The sequence below is a fragment of the Ochlerotatus camptorhynchus genome, unplaced genomic scaffold, assembly GCF_037179485.1.
Source record: "Ochlerotatus camptorhynchus isolate MF236.1 unplaced genomic scaffold, CSIRO-AGI_Acam_v1.1 ptg000315l, whole genome shotgun sequence".
Taxonomy (NCBI): Eukaryota; Metazoa; Arthropoda; class Insecta; order Diptera; family Culicidae; genus Ochlerotatus; species Ochlerotatus camptorhynchus.
Window position 1 is genome coordinate 80,373 of NW_027040803.1, and position 13,478 is coordinate 93,850.

Genomic DNA, 13,478 nt, shown 5'->3' on the forward strand with positions numbered 1-13,478 from the left:
GCATTAATTTCCTAGCTTTTCCCTTCCGGGCATCCGACGCCGCAGTGGAGGGGTGTACAATAATAAGCCAATTAACATTTCGCGTGCAAAAATCATCATTTCGCTGAATTGTTATTTTTAGCAGTATAACAATTAGACCGCGTCTATTCTCATTGTGTTTGCTCGCGTCGCATCGTATTCTATTTCATTTGCCCTCCTAGCTGATCTGATGGTGCTGTGATGTTTGTTCGTAAGTACCTACGTTTTGGTTTGGTGCTATCCGGAACAATTGGCCGGTGGCAGTAGAGGCAGGAGGTGTCTGCTACTGCCTATAGAATACAGTCATCCAATTAGGGAGGTTCTGACCCAAAGAAGATTGTAATTAAAGGGTCGTCCTTTTTTTTATTAGATGGATAAGGAGCGTTCAAGAATATTTCGCCGTCACAATTAATCTGCATCATATGACCGAAAATTTAAGAAATTCTGAAAATTATAAGAACCACCTTGGACGACCCATCGTCACAATTGTTTCATATTTCAAAAGATTTCTGTTAAGCAAATCTGTACGACTCATCAACCGTCATTGCCGTGTCATCATTGTGTAGCGTTCAGCCATTTGTTGTCAGAATCTAGTCCGCCTCGCAGCTGTCATGGGTAATTGGCGTGGTCTTTGCAACGTATCTATAAACTATTTTCGGTGAGACGCGATCTATGAACGGGACAAAGTGTACAAAATAATGTTTTGTCCTGATGATTGTGTTGTATGAGATGATTTAAGCAACGCTGATTGAACTCTTAGTGTCTCCTACAAATTAAATTTCTGGGAAATGAGAAAAAGAGTTTCGTCCCATGCACAAGTTGCGAGATGCAGAACTAGATGTAAACATTCGGGATATCGGGAAGGTTTTTCCTGTGAAACCGCTAAAAGGAAAGATATCATGGGACAATACGAAAAATAATAGATAGATACGATTAGTGCCGTGTTTTTGGATCTGAAACGCGCTTTCGCAACTATGTTTAGTCACTCACACTTATTCAGTCAGTAATTTTTACTGAATTTTTGAATTACGGAACTGTCCGGTTATTTAAAAAAATCTGTGGAAAATTCAAAGTGGAGGAAATGTGTTACGAAAATTTACAGACTTACTTTTGTTAACCACGTTTAATGATGAAAAATAAAATTTGTCAAATTTATCGAATCTTTGCGAATAACGTTCATTTTAATTTTAACCGAGTTTTTCAGCAATTCAAAAACCCAGTTAAAAAATAATGACTCCTGTAAAAAATCTAAGTGAATCATTGCAGTTTAAAATTTAGTAGATGCCGTAACACACTTGAATGAAGATTTGCATTCTTTGAGTTGATGGAAAAAATTTAAATATTATTTTCCAATTCTTCATACTTCTCATGAGAATTCATTCACATTGCATTCCTTTAATATAGAGTATGCCCATGCCTACCTTGGCATTCCTCTCAGAATTCTCTTTTGTATTTACCTCAGATTTGCATTGAAATTCTGATTGAAAATATCTTAAAAATCTCATGGCTTTCTCCTCAGGTTTTTTTAGAATTTTGCTTTGAAAATTCCTAGGATTTTTTCTCAAAACTCCCTTAAACTATTTTTAGAATTATCTTGAAATTCTTCTAAGAATTCGTTTGTAATCATCATCAGAATTTCTTCTGAAGTTCCTTGGAATTTTTCTAAGAATTCCTTTGAAATTATCCTCACAATTTCCTTTAAATTTTCACCAGAACTGGAATTTTATTTTTATAATTTTCATGATGAATTTAAACCTCTTGCGGTCACTCGTTACTTGTCCGGGGGTGAAATTTTAGCTCGTGACTTTGTTGTGGATGGTATGGATGTTTATCACTACGCCGGGTCCGTTTCCATTGAACTGGAGTTCTCATCACATTCGCCATAGAATTATCCTTATAATCGTATTGAAAATTTACTTAAAACTACATTGCATTAACCTTGAAATTCGACTCAGAACTAGTTTTTGAAATTCAATTCAGAAATCCTTAGCAATATACCTCAGAATTCTCGAGGAATCTTCCTCAAAAATTCTCTTGGAACTATCACTAGATTTAAAAGCCTGAAAGAGACTCACTTTTCACAATTTGGCCCTAAGACCTATTCAGTTGAGTGGCTCAAAAAATCGATTTTTCTTCCCCAAGCTTAATCGATTTCAAATCAGGTCCTGCACCCAACCGAGGGATGTAAGATTCGCTTAAAATTATGTAGGATTCATCATCAGAGGATGTAAGTGGAGACCGCATGAACCGAGGATGCAATATACCTAGCTGCGGTCCAATGCAAGAGAATTGGAGACCGAAAAATGTTGAGTGTATTAGTGAGATATTATGTCGAAAAAAAAATGGAAAAAGGTTGCCGACTGGGAATCGAACAACGAACGTTATGATTATCAGACCTGTGCTTTCTCCACTGCTCTCTCCATGCTTCTGAATATAGATAGCCTAAAAGCAAACAAGAAGCGCTCATTTCCTCTCACACTTGACTTCGTATGCTTTTTCTGCTGGAGAGATTCGAGGCAAGAGTGTGCTTCGTTCTGCCATGTTATACATAAAAATCAAGGCAAATGCTTGCTTGTGTAGATGAAAGCACAGACAGAACACGAAATAAAAAAGACAAAAAACCATTACATCGCCTGCAAGGTCAACTTCTAACATTCGCTGCGATGTTCATGAACAGAGGATGATAGGAAATGGAACTTACATTCATTATAATAATTTTTTGGTTTGCGTGTATATTTTGAACCACCCTACTATTCAGCCTTCAAGAAATAATAAATCTGGAATTCAAAAAATTTCCCCTTTAAGAACGTCACTACTATCCATTGAACTTAACTTCCAAAATGATTGCGATTGTTCAATAAGTTCCAAAAATTGCATGAAGCTATTGTTAAAATTGTTTATCCGAAATCTTTCAGGATTTGCCACATGAGCTATCATCATCTTACTAAAGAGGTCCACAATGGGATAATTTTTTGAAATCTTAAATTGAATGACTGCAATTCTCAGGTCCATGGATTCAGCAATATTATTCAGAATTCTAAATGGAGTTAAGATGGGGATCAGGAAATCTTGAATCGAGATTTGACGGAAGTCCAATCGTCATTCAGCAGAATTCCACTTTCTGACACAGCAGAATTCCAGTCGAAAAGCGACAGAATCGCAGTTCAGATTCAGTGCAATTTCAGTCGAGTCAAAATTCAGCAGAATCCAAGTTGAAATTTAGCAGAATCCAAGTCAAAATTCAGCAGAAATCCGGTGTGGATTCCCATTAGGGATTCAACAGAATATAATTTCAGTGAAATCCCAGATTGCATTCAAGAGAATTCCAGTTGAGATTCAGCATTATTTTAGTGAGGATTCAGCAAGCAGGTTTTATCCAAATTCGGATTGAGATTCAGCAGAATTTCAATCGTGTTTCAACGAGGAGGGCGACCCCGTCGTAGTGGTGAAGATCCATACCTCTCACGCCAAAGTCACGAGTTCAACTCTCACCCCCGGACAAGTCACGAATGACCCAGGAGCGTTAAAGTGACACACACAAAAGAGTTTCAACAGAAGCCGAATCGTGATTCAACCGAAGTCGAGTCGGGGTTCAACCGAAGAACAAAGTCTGCACACTTATCATATATTAAAAACTCATGTTAATTTAGGTGCTCTGAGACTGACATGTACGAGCTCAATGTTGACATAAAATTGAGTCATAAGAGACGCGAAATTCAGCTCAATCAAACGTACTTTCCGTCAAGAAACGAATTTTTCAGTCTCATAACATGTTTGCTTACGTATCAACCTTTATATCAAAAAATTATTCCGTTATGTGTAAAATTATGTATTTGTAAAAATTCAGCAGAATCTCAGTCAGGTTCAGCAGATTGCGAGTCTGGGTTTGACAGAATAACAAACTGCATTCAATAGAATCTCCTTCAGTCGAGGTTTAGCAGAATTTCAGTGATTCAGAAGAATGCAAGACGGGATTCAGCAGAATTCCAATAAGGATTTAGTGAAATCTAAGACTGGATTCATCTGAATTTTAGTAGAGATTCAGCATGATCCTACCCGAGTAGCACATTTCCGTCACAACAAGTTGCAGCAACTTGTTTATGACTGATATAAGTTGTAAAGAAGTTGCCACAACCAATTTGTGACAAGCGTGCTACTAGGGTAGTGTTGATTCCGCAGAATCTAATACGAGAACAGCTAGAAATCAACAGAATTCCAGTCAAAGTCAAAATAGGATTCAGAGGAACCCCAGTCTTGATTCAGATAAGAGTCCAGATTTATGGAATTATTATAATCCGTCTCGGAATTCAGCTTAATCTCAGTTGGGGTTTAACAGGTTCCCACTAAAGAATCAATTTTGGTTTTATGAGGATTATGTAGACCTTGATTTAGACTTGTGGAATGCCTTAAAGTCTCGATAAAACTTGGAATGTTACTTGAGCAGTCTAGAATCAACAGAACGACAGTCTGCATTCTACAGAGTTCCAGTCAGTCGAGATTCATTATGAAATCCAGTTGAAGGTCAGGATTTAGCAAAATTCCAGAATCTCATTTATGATACAATACAATCTTAATTGGGATTCTGAATGAATCAAGACGGGGCTCAGCAGAATCCCAAAGCAGATTCAGCGTCAAATTCAAAATTCAGCAGATTCTCAGCCTGGGTTTGACAGAATCACAATCTACATTTAATATTGCAGTCAAACAAGCCAAGCTGGGATTCAGCAGAATTCTAACCTGGATCCGGCAGAATCAAAGTCTGGACTCAGCAGCACCAAAGTAGAAATTCATCAGAATCTCAACCAGTGACAGATTCCTAGTCTGGATTCAACAGAATCACAATCTGCGTTCAATTGAATCACTGTCAGTCTGTAATTAGTAGAATTCATGTCAGGTTTCAGTAGAACTTCAGTCGGGATTGAGCAGAATTCAAGTTGTAATTCATCAGAATCTCAAAATGGATTCATAAAAAAACCCAGACTAGATTTATCAGAATTTCAGTTGAGATTCAGAATAATCCTAGTCAAGATTCAGCAAAATATCATACGGAATTCAACATATTTTTTTATTAATTCAGCCGAATGAAAGTTTTGATTTAACAGAATCCCAGCCGAAATAGGATTAATCGGGATTTATTAGAATCCTATTAGGGATTCAGCTCAATCTCAGTTGGGGTTTATCAGGAGCCCAGTGGGGATTCATCAAAATCACAGTCTGCATTCAACAGTCTTTCGAGATTCATCATCATCCAGTCAAAACTTATCAAAATTCATCAAAATTCAAGTTGGGATACTTCAGAATCTCAATCACGATACAATAGAATCTCAATTGGGATTCTTCATAAACCCAGATGGGATTCAGCAGAATCTAAACCTAAGTAGATACATAAGACATGTAAGCGGCGCTGGTGGTGTAGTGGTAAGCGTGATTATCTCTCACCCCAGCAGGCCTGGGTTCAATCCCAGTCAGCGCCACCGGGATGTTCTGAGACATAACATCTCTAATAACGCAGTCCTTCGGAAGGGAAGTAAAGCCGTTGGTCCCCGGTTCATGAGTTTGATGGGTCGAAAGGTAGGGTCCAGGTGTGAGAGCTGCCTCCCTGGCGTCGGTAGCATTGGTGCTCAGCACGGAAAACAAATCAAGGAAAAAATATACATAAGATTCAGAATACGGAGTCATCAGCGTCAAAGTCGAAATTCAGCAGAATTTCACCCAGGATAAAACAGATTCCCAGTTTGGATTCAACAGAATCACGATTTGCATTCAATAGAATCCCTATCAGTTGAGATTTAATAGAATTTTAGTGAGTACATCAGAATTCAAGATGTGATTCAGCAGAATTCAAGTCAGGATTCAGCAGAATCTTAATCAGGATTAAGCGAAATCTCAGTGTGTATTCATCAAAATTTCAACTGAGATTCAGCATGATCCTAGTAAGGATTCAACAAAATTTCATAAAGGACTCAACAAAATCCCAGTCGTAATACAGCAGAATGAGAGTTTCGATTCACCAGAATCCCATTCAAGGTATGATGAATCGTGTTTTTAATCCCACTAGAGATTAAATTTAATCTCAGTTGAAGTTTATCAAGATCCCAATCTGAATTTAACAGAATTTCAGTCAGTAGAGATTCTGCAAAATCCCAGTCAAAACTCTTCAAATTCCACTCAGGGCTCAGCATAATTCCTGTCGGAGTACAGAAGAATCCCAATCGGGATACATCAAAATTCCAGTCGGGATTCAGCATCTTGAAACCAGTAGAATTAGGGTTTGGAATAAGCAGCATCAAAGTTGAAATTCATTAGAATCTCAGCGAGGAACGGATTCCCAGACTGGATTCAACGGAAACAATTCAATAGAATCCTTGTCAGTCTGGCATGCCCAGAATTTCAGAGAAGATTCAGCAAAATTTCAGTTGGGATCTAGCAGAATTCCATTCAGGATTACGCTGGATTCAATTTCGGTCAAGTTAGCACAATCTCCATGCGGATTTGGAAAAATCCCAGACCAGATTCGTCAGAATTTCAGTTGAGATTCAGAATAATACTTCAGCAGAACCTCTTTCAGGATTCAGCAGTATGAGTTTCTTTTTAATTTAACAGAATGAATGAGTGCGTTTCGATTAAACAAAATCTCAGTCAAAATAGGATTAATAGGGATTGACTAGAATTCCATTAGGGATTCAGCCTAATCTCAGCTAGGTTTTATCATGATCCCAGTCTGGATTCAACAGAATCACTCTGCTTCCTGATGAATGTGGGCGTCTTTGTGGAATACCTGTAAAATGAGAGAGAGAAGGATTAGTAATTTCCATTTAATTCCACTACCTTATTTGCTTATCCTTGACAGATACGCGTATTTCGTCTACAATGTGCAGACTTCTTCAGTGTCTTGTACTAATACTTTCAAAAGAGTTCCAGTCTGTCGAGATTCATCCAGTTAAAGCTCATCAGGATCCCAGTCAGAATTCAGCAAAATTTCAGTTGGAATACATCAGATCTCAATCAAAATACAATAGAATCTCAATTGGGATTGCACATAAACCTCAGAGTATGGATTCATCAGATCGAAATTAATAAGAATCACAGCCAGGATGAAATAGAATCCCAGTTTGGATTTGACAGAATCACAATCTGCAATCAATAAAATCCACGTCAGTCTGGAACCAGGAGAATTCTAGTCGGGATTCAACAGAATTCCAGCTTTAGTTCACCCGAGTTTCATTCAGGATTCTCTTAGAATTCCATTCGGGATTCAGCAGAATCTTCAAGATTCAGCAAACATCAAGACTGGATTCAGTAGAATTACTGTTGATATTGAGCATAATCCTAGTCGGGTTGTAGAAGAATCTCATTAGAGATTCAACAGAACGCTAGTAGGAATTTAGCAGCATGAGAGTCTGGATTCAACTGAATCCAAGTTTGATACAGGATTAATATTTTTTTAATCCTACTATGTATTCAGCTTAGTCACAGTCTGCATTCAACAGAATTCCTGTCAGATCTAGCAGCATTCCAGTTAAAACTCTTCAGAAACTCAGTCAGGACTTAAGAGAATCCCAATCTGGATCCCCAAGAATCAGAGTCTAGACTCAGCAGCATCAAAGTCGAAATTTAATAGATTTTCAGTATGGATTCAACAGAATCATAATCAGAGTTCAATAGAATAAATGTTTGAAATGATTCAAAATTCAGCAAAATCCCAGACTAGATTCATCAGAATTCCAGTTGACATTTCAACATAATCAGTCGAGATTCAGCTGAATGAAAGGTCAAACTAGGTCGGAACTAGGAATCTGCTAAATGCAGACTGTGACTCCGATGATTCCCAATGCAGCAGATTCAGACTCTGGATTCAACAGCATCAACGCCAAATTTCGGCAAAATCTCAATACCCAGATTTCCAGTTTTGATTCAACAGAATCACAATTGGCAATCAATATAGAATCCGAGATAGACCAGATTTCACAGAATTCTAGTCAAGATTCAGTAGAATTTTCATAGTTGGAAGCTCAGAGAAATCCCAGTCGTAATTCAGCAGAATCTCAATCGCAATTTAACAGATTTACAATCAAAATTGAAAATAATTCCGGTGTGGATTAAATAGAAATCAAATCAGTTTTCAAAAGATTCAAAAAAGTAATTCAGTAAAATCGCAAAAAATATTCAACAGAATCTTAGGTTACATCCAGCACAATACAGGTGTACTTAAGTATTCAAAATCTTGTAATGCACTTCACTTCCTAAATAAGGCTTAAATCACGATTTAGGTATTTTTTTTTTAATTCGATCCCAATAAGTGTGTTTATCTTTGTAAATAAGAGGCTGTCCGTGGACAGTATAAGAGAGAAGAGAGTTGTCGAATGTACACGGCTCATACAAATGTTTAATCATTAAATTAAATTTAACGGCTCATACAAATATTTAAACATTTTAAACAACAAATGTTTAAACATTAACATTGCATGGATGATTGCCCACGCAGAGGGAAGAAGGGTCCAAATCCTTAAAAAAAAACTGTCAACTTAAATGTGGACATTGCCTTAGCAATTCATTTTCGTGATTCAAGTTTAAAGCGCGATTTTGGCGGTGAAATATTTAAACGCATTTCTCTCAGTATCTCGAGTATCTCTTTGCTAAATTTCTCACAGATCTTGTAGCCTCTATTTTCTTCAAAAGCTAATAGTTTAGGGCTATAAATCGAACTGGAGGATGAAATGTAAACTGGATTTGCCCCGTAACGTGGGTAGATCACCTTTTCGTGGTACGTTACGGGATGTAAGATCTACCACCGATTTCTAGTCCTGACTACTTCAAACTAGGGGAACAGGATTTTTTAGTAATCCAAGGAACACATCTTAGTCCTTGTTACTTTTTATGCCTTGTTTGATAGTGACAAGACTCGGCTTTGTCTACCGAGGATGATCTTGAAACAAGGAAAAAAAATGAGTTAGTTGTCTTCATCTATGTGATTCCTAATCTTCTATTCGTTGTTCCCTAGTTTGAAGTGGTTAATACTAGGGTTCTGAATCAGATGCATGGTCATTATCGGTGTCATACCTTAATTTTGTTGCTAAGGAATCCAATTTTGACTGACAAAGGGGCGCGCCTTTGGAGGGTGTTTCAACACTCCGAAGGGTATAAATAGCGGGACCTTTCAATTAGAGTCGGATCCTTGCGATAAATGCAAGAGTGGCAACTGTAAAAAAATCGAATACTTCATCATTTCTCAATAGTGATGGAGTAATACGACATGCACTAAACTAAGGACACGAGATATACTACAATAGATCAATTTACTGGTCGCAGTAGTGTTAGGTCCCGAACAAAGGAAAAAAAAAACTGGATTTACTTTTACTCTCTACTCATGAGCATATTCACTATCATTTACTGATAATGCACATAATGACTATGCAAAACGGATCAAAAGTACGCAACATCCCTCAACTATGACGATATGACTCATGAGATTTCACAACACTGCTAACTATCTTACGGAGTATCCATTAAGATTATACGATCCAGACACCACAAATGGCCGTCAAAATAGCTGACCCGCACTATCACTTCATATTTTCAAGAGCACAAATCTCGAACACTATTGCGATTTCATTTGCTTCTCCATGTTTGCTTCACGGCAGCATTACTTGTAAAGATTTCTAAAATCCACCCTCCTTCCTGAAACGTGACGTACATATTGGATCACCCCTTAAAACATTACGAAACTAGGGGCAGTGTACCAGTTATGGCTTCTGTGGTCCTCCAATGGGCCATACAGTTTCAAAATTTTATCCACGACAATCTCTATGTTGTTTACGTTGAAAAATTTGAAAAAAACTTATTTTGAGCAAGATTTAGACCGTATGGTCAATTAGGAGAACACTAGTGCAATAACTGGCACACTTCTCCTAGTTCATGTTGATCTCTCGCTAAAAGCTTTACTTCCATCAAAATAAGACAACTTACCTGGAAGATTCCCGTCAACCAGTTATCAAAGCCAACGTCCAACCCTTCAAAAACAAATTCCCCGTCGATACCAGTCACTAAAACCATGCATAATGTATTATCGATGACGTTCTTTCAACACGTAATCGACATCAAACCGTATTACGAAGCGAACTGCCACTTTGGTGCTTAACTCATTTCCCATTAACGATGATGGTTTATACAGTAGAGAAAGAAACGACACACCTCGACCTCCACTCGGAAAAGTTCGCTCAAGAAAACACCTCCTGCAAGTCATTAGACAGATGAGCGCCGGGAAGCACTCATCTCGTGTCTTTTTTTTTCGTTCGTTAAAAGATGAGACAGAAAGCTTTAGTTAAACAAAAATGGGAAAAGTTTGCAATTTGTCTGCTAAATTTACAGGGTAGTTTGTGTTGGCAAAATGTTCAACCGTAAACACGGAATAACTTTGCCACTTGATGATGGGATCTGTCAGTTGGGTGGGGTTGGTAACTGCTGTGCTTCATTAAGAGTGATGAGAAAAATTTCGTTGAAAGTGGAACGTATGTTCTTGTTCTAGTTTATCCGGCTATTGGGTTGGAAAACAAAGCTTAAAACAACCAGATTAAGATTTCCGACTTCTAAAGGGTGTCCACGATGAAATTGCCACACTATGAAATTGCTCTAACTTTTTAACCGTTGGGTAGAATTTAATGAAAATTTGGGTGGATTTAGTTCATAGTGCATTATTTACATCCTGCAAGTTTTAAAGTCCTGTGATCAAAACTCGCGGAAATGGAGTCGAAAGAACAGCTCGTGCGTGATAAAATCTTGCACATTCATCACGAGAACAAGGATCTCTCGCATCGTTCCATCGCTAAAACGTTGGGAATCGCGAATTCCACGGTGTCGCGAGTGATTAAGCGGTTCGAGGAACGGTTGACCACCGATCGGAAGCCCAGAAGTGAAGGAAAAAGTATTCCGTACAACACCAAAAATCACAACCGCGTAGTTGGGGCCTTCAACCGAAATCCGAACGCCTCCGTTAGGGATGTGGCTAAGAAGCTGCACCTAAGCCGAAGTTTTGTCCAGAAGGCCAAAACTAAGGCTGGGCTTCGAACGTTCAAGGTACAAAAGGCCCCTAATCGCGATGAGAAGCAGAACAAGTCCGCCAAAACCCGTGCCAGGAAGTTGTACCTCAACATGCTGACGAAAGTTGAATGCTGCATCATGGACGACGAAACATATGTGAAGGCCGACTTCAAACAGATCCCCGGCAACCTGTTTTTCACGGCCAAGGATAAGTTCAGCGTTCCGGAGCATGTCCGCACTCAGAAGATGTCCAAATTTGCGAAGAAGTTCCTGGTTTGGCAAGCCATCTGCACGTGCGGGAAGCGGAGTGCACCTTTCGTGACCCAGGACACGATGAACGGACAGGTGTACATAAAAGAGTGCCTCCAGAAGCGGCTGCTTCCTCTCCTGAAGGCCCACAACGTCCCAACAATCTTCTGGCCAGATTTGGCCTCATGCCACTACTCTAAGGACGTGCTGAAGTGGTATGCGGACAATAAGGTCAATTTCGTGCCGAAAATGTTCAACCCTCCCAACACTCCGCCCCATCGAGAAGTACTGGGCGATTATGAAGCAGCTCCTTCTTAAACGACCTAAGGTAGTGAAGACAGTCGAGGAACTGAAGAAAGTATGGGTTTACATGCAAAAAACGGTTGATTCACAGGTTGTGCAGAATCTTATGGCCGGGGTTAAGGCCAAGGTGCGGGCATTTGCGTATGGACTGTAAATAAAATACGAGTAAAATGGTAAAATGAAGTTTAATAGTTATTTCTCAATCCCTGAAAATTTGATGGCAATCGGATGAAAACTCGAATTTTGCGAATCAATTTTGTGTGTGGCAATTTCATCGTGGACACCCTTTACAATATGGTATTTGTTTGTTCAACAGCGATAATTCTTTCAAAAGGTCGCTCCAATAGCTATAGGAAATCATCGGCTTGTTTTCCACTGCAATTAAATTTAATTGCTCAATAAAAGCCTCCGATCTACAGCGCTTGATCTGATGTAGTTTCCATTGAAAGCAGTAAATACCAAACGGGGTTTAGCAGGATGGTTTTTCACTGTGGTGACTGAAGGTAACTATTAAAAGAAAACTGCATTAGTAATTGCGTGATTGTCTAAATCATTGCCATGAGTGTATGAAAGCCATTTATTTCTCAAAACGTTGGATTGCTTCCAAGAGAACTTTTTGCAATATATCCTGTTTGGCTTTCATAAATTTTATTGGCTTCCATTCAATTTGGTGAAATCAATTTCCTTGCAAGCTTCCTAAACAAATACTCACAGACGGGGATGGGTTGCGTTTAAAAGGATTCACAATTTTCAACGCATGTTAGTAAGGAGTGAAATCTTCTGTAGCTTACGTTTCCGAAAAATAGATCAATTTTATGCCAAATCTTACAAAAGATCCCATATCGGAGTTGGATGGAACTTTTGACGCGTCTTCGGCAGGGATGGATTCACCTCAGAGCAGAAAAAAAAAGAAAAGTAAAATTCCAACTTCACTCAGTTTTCGATACAATGCGCTCTTCTCCGCTTTGCATCAACTTTCCTCTTTAAAACTGAGAACGGCTGTTTGGATACCACCTCAATTTTCAAAAAAATGAGGAAGCCACATTTTGTTCCGCTTTGAGACACTTTTTAACTTTATTGAATCCGTTGCTGCGATGAGTCAAGGAATGCATGCTTCCTGTTTGGTTTTCCTTGCAATGTTTAATAAGCGTCGCTGGACTAACTGATTAGGAACGTACCTTTTGATCACAGAGTGTTTGGTTCGATTCCCGGTTGTAACGTTTTTTTTTTTATTTATCTTTTGCTACTTTTCTACTTCATTCGCCACCGGTAAAAATTCAAATGCTTCTTATTTAAAGAGCATATTGAGGAAAGTAGCTTTATCCAAGCGTACTACTCTTTCTCCGCTTACTTTTGTGAATGTGTTTTTATAAAGCTGTGAAATCGTTCAACTCAAGTCGATAAGCTGTAAAGTTTTACACTGCAGCCAGTGCTGCAAAATCTCGACAGTACACGGTGATATTGACAATTCTGCTTTGGTCACTCATTTGAGCTAACAGTCATAGTCAAGGCAAACCATGTCAATTGTCAATGACAATGGTGTCAGTGACGAACATGTGCAAATTGGTTTATTAGCTAAATTTTTAACGAAATAAAATAACTTGAGCAAAACAATTACATGGATCCATTTTAATGAACAAATATCTACGTCCTGAGCTACTTGGATAACAATAATGTGACACAGAATGTCCTAAATTACACTATTTGTTATCAGGTGAATCTTTGTCATTGACGAAAAAATGAATGAGATTTTGACGAAGGTTTTTTTGAGGATCAAGTCTGTCAGTGACTATGTGACGAGCAATTTTGTCAATATCGCGCGAAAGTCTGTCAATGACAATGACAAATCTCAGCACTGACTGCAGCACATG